This window comes from Triticum dicoccoides, chromosome 6A (genome assembly GCF_002162155.2).
Source record: "Triticum dicoccoides isolate Atlit2015 ecotype Zavitan chromosome 6A, WEW_v2.0, whole genome shotgun sequence".
Classification (NCBI taxonomy): domain Eukaryota; kingdom Viridiplantae; phylum Streptophyta; class Magnoliopsida; order Poales; family Poaceae; genus Triticum; species Triticum dicoccoides.
This window is the reverse complement of record NC_041390.1, coordinates 552,451,920-552,458,743: the sequence shown is the minus strand read 5'-3', so window position 1 is coordinate 552,458,743 and position 6,824 is coordinate 552,451,920.

The following is a 6,824-nucleotide window of genomic DNA, read 5'->3' as shown; positions in this document are numbered from 1 at the left end:
AAAAAATTGAATATGTAATAATAGTAGTAGCGCGGATAGAGAGGCGCGTTACTAGTAACTATCAGTAGCACGTTCCTCCAAAAGAGCTACTGCTAAGCAGGTATATTAGTAGCGCGGGTAAACCAACGCTACGGCTACCCTAAACCCTAAACTTGCGCTACTGCTAGACCTAAAACTGGCGCTACTGCTAGACTTTTCCGTAGTAGTGGGTGAAGCAACGGTTTTTACGTGGCTATGAACGCGGCTCATATGACTAGTCCCTCTTCAGTTCCATTATATATATAATAACTAGAGATGATACCTCGCATGGTGTTGTCGGAATTGGGTGCAATTTTTTCAGTGTGAATTGGTTGTAGGAAACATTAGTATTCATACTAACAATGTGTGAATTGAAACTAAAATACATATACTTTATTGTGGGGGTGTTTGGTTCAGAAGTCTTAGGACTTTTTCTAGTCCCAGGGACTAATAAAAAAAGACTCTCCAGTAGAGTCTTTTTCTAGTCCCTATAAAAAAAGTCCCTCCCGTTTGGTTTCTACGGACTTTTTAGGGACTTTTTCTAGTCTCTGAGACTAAAAAGTCCCTGAATCAAACACCCCCTGTATTTTGTTATTCTACAGTTGCAGAATTTCTCTTGATATGAGTAGGATGCATAGTATTATATGTTGATATGGGTGCGTGTAGGGTGTTTTCCCTTGCCTATGGGCCTTAAACCTCTAAATTTTCTCTCTTAATCAATGAAAATGACAAATCGTTTGCCTCGTTTTAAAAAACATGATGGGGTGACATAGTTGCATGCATGCTGAGAAAACTGAAGTTAGCGGATATTAAACATGTTTTTTCATGCATGATGATGTGGCACCGTTGCATGTTGAGAATTGAAGTTAGTAGCGGGTATATAGGACTGGAATCGGTGGGATCAACTATTTAGGTATTATAGATAGGATGTGACGGCAGCTACGCGTGCTATACAAAGAAAACAAGCCATGGCTAAAGCTTCGCCTTCTTTACAAAACTAGCTTCGCCTCGGCTTCCATGGACAAAAGCTAAAAAGGAAGGCACTACTAAATATCGCACGCACGCACGCAGAATCAAACTATATCACGAGACCAGCAGCAGCATGCACGCGTTCTAGAGCCTAGCTGGAAAACTTGAGCCTGATCATCTCATCTCATCTCATCGCACGCGGTCACCACGAAGCCGCTCCCGCGCACACGACAGAAGTGGAAAAGGCGGCTCTCCTGAATCTTCTGCATGTTCGTGTGGCCAGCGTCAATTCGTTGGTGCATCGACGTCAAGACAAAAATCTCCAGGAGCCATGACTAGGAGGAGAGCAAGCACGCGTCTTGGACGTCGTCTACATGCTTTCCCGTGGCCGGTCTCGATCGATCGACGGTCCTTTGCACCGGCCACCGTGGCGGGCTTTACCTTCCATATACGACCATCCGTGTGATCCACTATCCCATCCCGCGCCACCTCACCGGCGCCGACCTACCGATGGACATCCCTGCTGCCATCCCCGCCCGCCACTACGCCGAAAGCCGGCGAGCCACCTCGCCCGCCACCGCCAGCGACCCGACCGCGTCGCCGTCACGCTCCATGCATGCACCTCGGCCTCGTGCGCGTACGAGTTGAACTCGCCGGCCGGCTCCGGGTCGAGGTAATAAGCGAGTGACACCTGAGCGCCGGAAAAACGCCAGCGCGCGCCGGCCGCCATGGATGATTGGGCCATCATTCGATCTCGCCGTCGCCTTTTGATCGGTTCGCGGGATCTTTTCGGCGGATCCGTGGCCAGCTTTTGACGGATCTGTCTCCGGAGACGGAAGGATACATGGGATTTCACCGGCGCGCGCACTAGGGAGGCGATCGGTGTGTGCCGTGCCTCTGTGGCCGCGCTCGTGTGGATGGATGGAGATATTGCTTGTTTATGCAGGAATTGGCAGGCACATATATCAAACATCGATCGCTAGCTTTTCTCGAAAGCAGGATACCGTGTACAGTCACATTATATAATTGAGCCCAGGAAAGTGGTGGGATATTATCGACTCCCCTGGTGTGGTAATACGTACTACTAATATAATCTTCACTGAGAAGCCCTTCAATCTACTTGAAAATTTCCTCTTCTCATAATGGGCGTGATTAGCGGAGCCCCTGTCGAGGCGATTTCGAGGCGACCGGAGCCGGGATCCTGCGGTCCGGTGATTACGACGAGAGATCCTGATCGAAAAGAAGGAGATGGATCAGGAAAAGGATTGAGGACGCAGTGGGGAAGAGAGGATCCACTAGGGTTGAGGGATGAGTGGATCAAAACCAGAGAGGCGGTCAAGCGGATCGCAGGGCGAAAGAGGACAGCCAACGGCAATAGACAGATGATCACCGGGGACAAGGGATTATCTTCCCCCAGTACGATGGAGAAAATCAAGAATAAGATAGATCAGATGAGAAAGGATCTGTCGGGAAGATTGATGAACGGAATTCATGAGCGCATAATTGAGGGCGATGAAGGACCAAAGCAGAGGGATCCTCCAGATAAGGATGCAGATCATATTGACAAAGAGATTGCTCATACAACAAAGGAAAGAGATCAGCAGTTGCCTGCAACAAGAAGATCTGTGCCAAGTATTGAAGATAAATCTGGATGTATAAAGAGGCCGGCCGTGGAAGAGAATCCACCTCACCTTTCATCCAGTTCACACAAAGACATATACACCAAGAGCGATTTCGCAATGGCGGATCGGTATCCGGGCAAAAACAAGGCACCGATGATCTCCGGTGAGGAGGTCGACTCCAGCGGCAAGGAAGAGCTGGGCTCACGGCCGCTGCTTCGCGGTGGCTCATCAAGGGGCCGGGATGACCTGTATCGCACCCCCGCTGGCCTTCAAGAGGCGAACCAGGTGGTGGCACCTAGTTTCCCAGTGAACATGGGGGCACCGGCACCAAGCATGGTGGAACTGGACCTCTCTAGGGAGAGAGAGGCCATGCGCTCCAGGTGGATCGCAGTCGGGCTGTTCTTCTCGGTGCAGCTCTTCAGCATCGGGGGACTTTTCGGCGAGCTCAGAGGCAAGTCGGGGCTGAGGGGTCGCCTCAGCTACACCGCACTGAAGAACAACCGTTTTCTGCTTGAGTTCGAGCGGGAGGGCGATCTCCGTTTCATCCTCAACAATGGACCATGGACGCACAAGGGCGATGCCTTCCTCATGGTGGAGGTGGATGGCAGCGCTCGGCCGGGTGACGTCGAGGTCGCCCACATGCCGATCTGGGTGCGCATCTTCGACGCCCCCCAATCATGCTCTTTGAACACGTTGCTCGGAGGCTTGGAGCAGATCTTGGTAAGGTTCTGGAGGTAGATGCGGATAGGGAAGGTAGGATTTGGGGGGACTACATGAGGGTCCGCATAAACCATGATGTCGATGAACCCCTCCGTAGCAAACTAGAATCACATGATCTGGCCAAGGGCAAAGTGTATGTACTGAATGTCAAGTATGAGAGGCTGCCTAGGTTTTGTTGTTATTGTGGTCATCTTGGACATGGGCAGCGCGACTGTAAGCTGCCGGAGGACCTCCAAGAGATGAGGTTCCCGGCAGCAATGCGCTCGTCCCCGTTCAGAAGGAGCAACCACAGGGGTGGGTTTGTAGTGCCAGAGGCAAGTAGCGCCCGTCGATTTCTGCACTTTGGGACAGAAGACACCGGACCGGCAAAGACAACACCGGCAAGGATAACAACCAAAAAGTACAACTCCGTGCCGGATGATGTGCTGGCCGATCCGCTGGTGCAAGAGGCTATTGCAGCAGTCAGCGCACTCGATTGGATGCAGAAAGGAACAGGCAAGCGGGGCAAGGGCTGGTATCACAGTATGCTGGTCTGGATGGTGCTAAAGCAGCAGCTGCTATAACGAAGGCGTCAGATGAAGACGGGACGAGCTCTATACCCACCACCCCAATAGATGATCCAGCAGCATGTCAGGCCAAAGAAGAATAGATGAGCCTCCCCCAAGGTCCACCGCCTCCACTCCAGGTCGCTGGGGGAACAAACGGAGATGGGAAGGCGGTCAAACCCAAGGTAGCTGAGAACACGGAACAAATCAACCAAAGCCCTGTGCACCCCCCGGGTTTTGAACCAGGGGCGCAGGTGTGCCTTGGGGGAACGGATGCGAATGGAGTTAACAGGACATTTATGCAAGATGGAGGCAAAGAGATGGTGCAGAAGGATGGTGGAGGAATAAAAGAGAACAGGGTAGAACCGATGCAGGGAAGAGTGAAGACCTGGGAGCAAGTTCAAGACAGAAACCTAAAGATGGCAGAGGGGGATACAGTTTCAGTTCTGGGAAAAAGAGGTGAACGTACGTTAGGAGCAAACTTAACTGATGCTGTTGGGGATGTTACAAAGGGCACTATACAGAACAAGAAGAAGAAGTGGGCCAACAAGAACAATGGAAAGGACGACAAGGGTAAGCCAGGTGGAAAGGAAGCAACCGAGCTTGGGGCTCTCGGTCAACTGGTGGATGCCAAGGAGGGCGTCCACCAGGAGCCATGACACTCCTAAGTTGGAACTGTCGGGGCCTAGGGCAACCCCACACGGTTCATGAACTAGTGCAACTAGTTCACACGCATAAGCCCAAATTAGTTTTTATCTCGGAAACAAGGCAAAGCAGTGAGAGAGTGAATAATTTGAGGTGGAGGCTTGGCCTCAAGCATCGTATTGTGCAGCCGGGCTCCGGTAAAGGTGCCGGCATTGCACTCTTCTATGATGAGAGTGTTGAAATAACAGAACTTGGCATTGGCCCGAGGTACATCGATGTGTTGATCCGCCTGTGTCCGAATGGGGTTCAACGTAGAGGTACTTTTGTGTACGGAGAACCGAAAACACATGAGAGGCACCATATGTGGGAACTTCTGAGAAGAATCCGAAATAATGCAGCTAAACCGTGGCTAATGATAGGAGATTTTAACGAGGCTATGTGGCAAAGCGAGCATCTATCCAGAGCTAGGAGATCAGAGAAAGGTATGGCTGAGTTCAGAACACTGTTGTCAGACTGTAATCTACATGATGTGGGTTTCAAAGGTACAATATGGACCTACGATAACAAACAACGGGGCCAGAAAAATGTGAAGGTTCGGCTAGATAGAGGAGTAGCGAGCCCAGATTGGAGCAGTTTATTTAAACAGGCTACGATAGAGCATCTAGTCACATCGAGATCTGATCACGTACCTCTACTGCTCCGCTTTGGGGCAAGAAAAGAGTGGCGACCAATCAAAAGAAATTTCAGGTATGAGTGTATGTGGGAACGAGCAAGAGACCTGCCGGTGGTGATCAATGAAGCCTGGACAGGGGGTGGAAAGGGATGTTCACTAGCTGATATCACAAAGAAACTGAGAAACATGCAGGATGTTTTGAGCAAATGGGCTAGCAGAGAATTCAATTCTGTACAGAGTAAAGTAAGGGCTCTCCGAGATAGATTGAAGGGGTTGTACTCGCTGCAGCTTACACCAGAGGTCGAAGATAAAATAAAAAGAACAGAAAGTGAGATTGATGAATGGCTATATAGGAAAGAAATGATGTGGAGACAACGCTCTCGAATAACTTGGTTGAGGGAAGGAGATAGGAACACTGAGTTTTTTCACAGAAGGGCCACCTGGAGAAGAAAAAGAATAAGATTACAAAACTTCGCAAAGGAGATGGAAGCTGGACGGAGAGGGAAGACGAGATACACCAAGAAATAAATAGTTTCTTTAAGGAACTATACAAAAAAGATGAGCAAGTTGAGCCCACCGAGCTGTTGAATCTGATTCGTCAAAGAGTGGATGAACGGATGAATGCAAGCCTCACAAAGGAAGTCACGGATGAGGAGATAGGAGATGCACTGTTCCAAATCGGCCCACTCAAAGCCCCTGGGCCGGATGGATTTCCAGCGCGGTTCTATCAACGAAACTGGCTAATTCTGAAGGAAGATGTCGCGAGAGGAGTTAAACTGTTTTTTGAAGATGGAGTAATGCCCGAAGGTGTAAACAATACTGTTATTGTGCTGATTCCGAAAGGAAAGAATCCGTCAAGCATCAAGGACTACAGACCAATCAGCCTGTGTAATGTCCTTTATAAAGTGATCTCCAAAATCCTAGTAAACCGTCTACGCCCTTTCCTTGATGATCTCATATCAGAAACACAGAGTGCTTTCATCCCGGGGAGGATGATCACGGATAACGCCCTCATTGCCTTCGAATGCTTCCACAAAATTCAACATAGTAAAAATCAGAGAGACAATCACTGCGCGTATAAACTGGATCTGGCAAAAGCATACGACAGAGTTGATTGGAACTTCCTGGAAGGGGTAATGGGGAAGCTAGGCTTTGAACAGAAGTGGATCAAGTGGGTGATGACATGTGTTAGATCGGTTACTTTCTCAGTCAGATGCAACGGGTCTTTACTGGAAGCTTTCTTACCGACCAGAGGACTACGACAGGGAGATCCCTTAAGCCCTTATCTTTTCCTATTTGTGGCAGACGGACTTGCCATACTTCTAAAAAAGAAGGTGGATAGCGGGGAAATCTCACCTCTGAAGGTAGCACGAGGAAGCCCGGGTATATCCAACTTACTTTTTGCTGATGATAGTCTCCTATTCTTCAAGGCTACCGATGAGCAAGCAACACGGGTCAAAGAGACTTTGATTCTGTTCCAAAAATGCACAGGACAACTATTGAGCGAGAGTAAATGCTCCTACTATTCAGTGAAGTGTCCAGTGAACATGTGAGGGATGCGATCAAGAGGAGACTTGGTGTGGAGTCAGCTACATTTGAGAGCAAATACCTAGGGCTGCCAACACCGGAAGG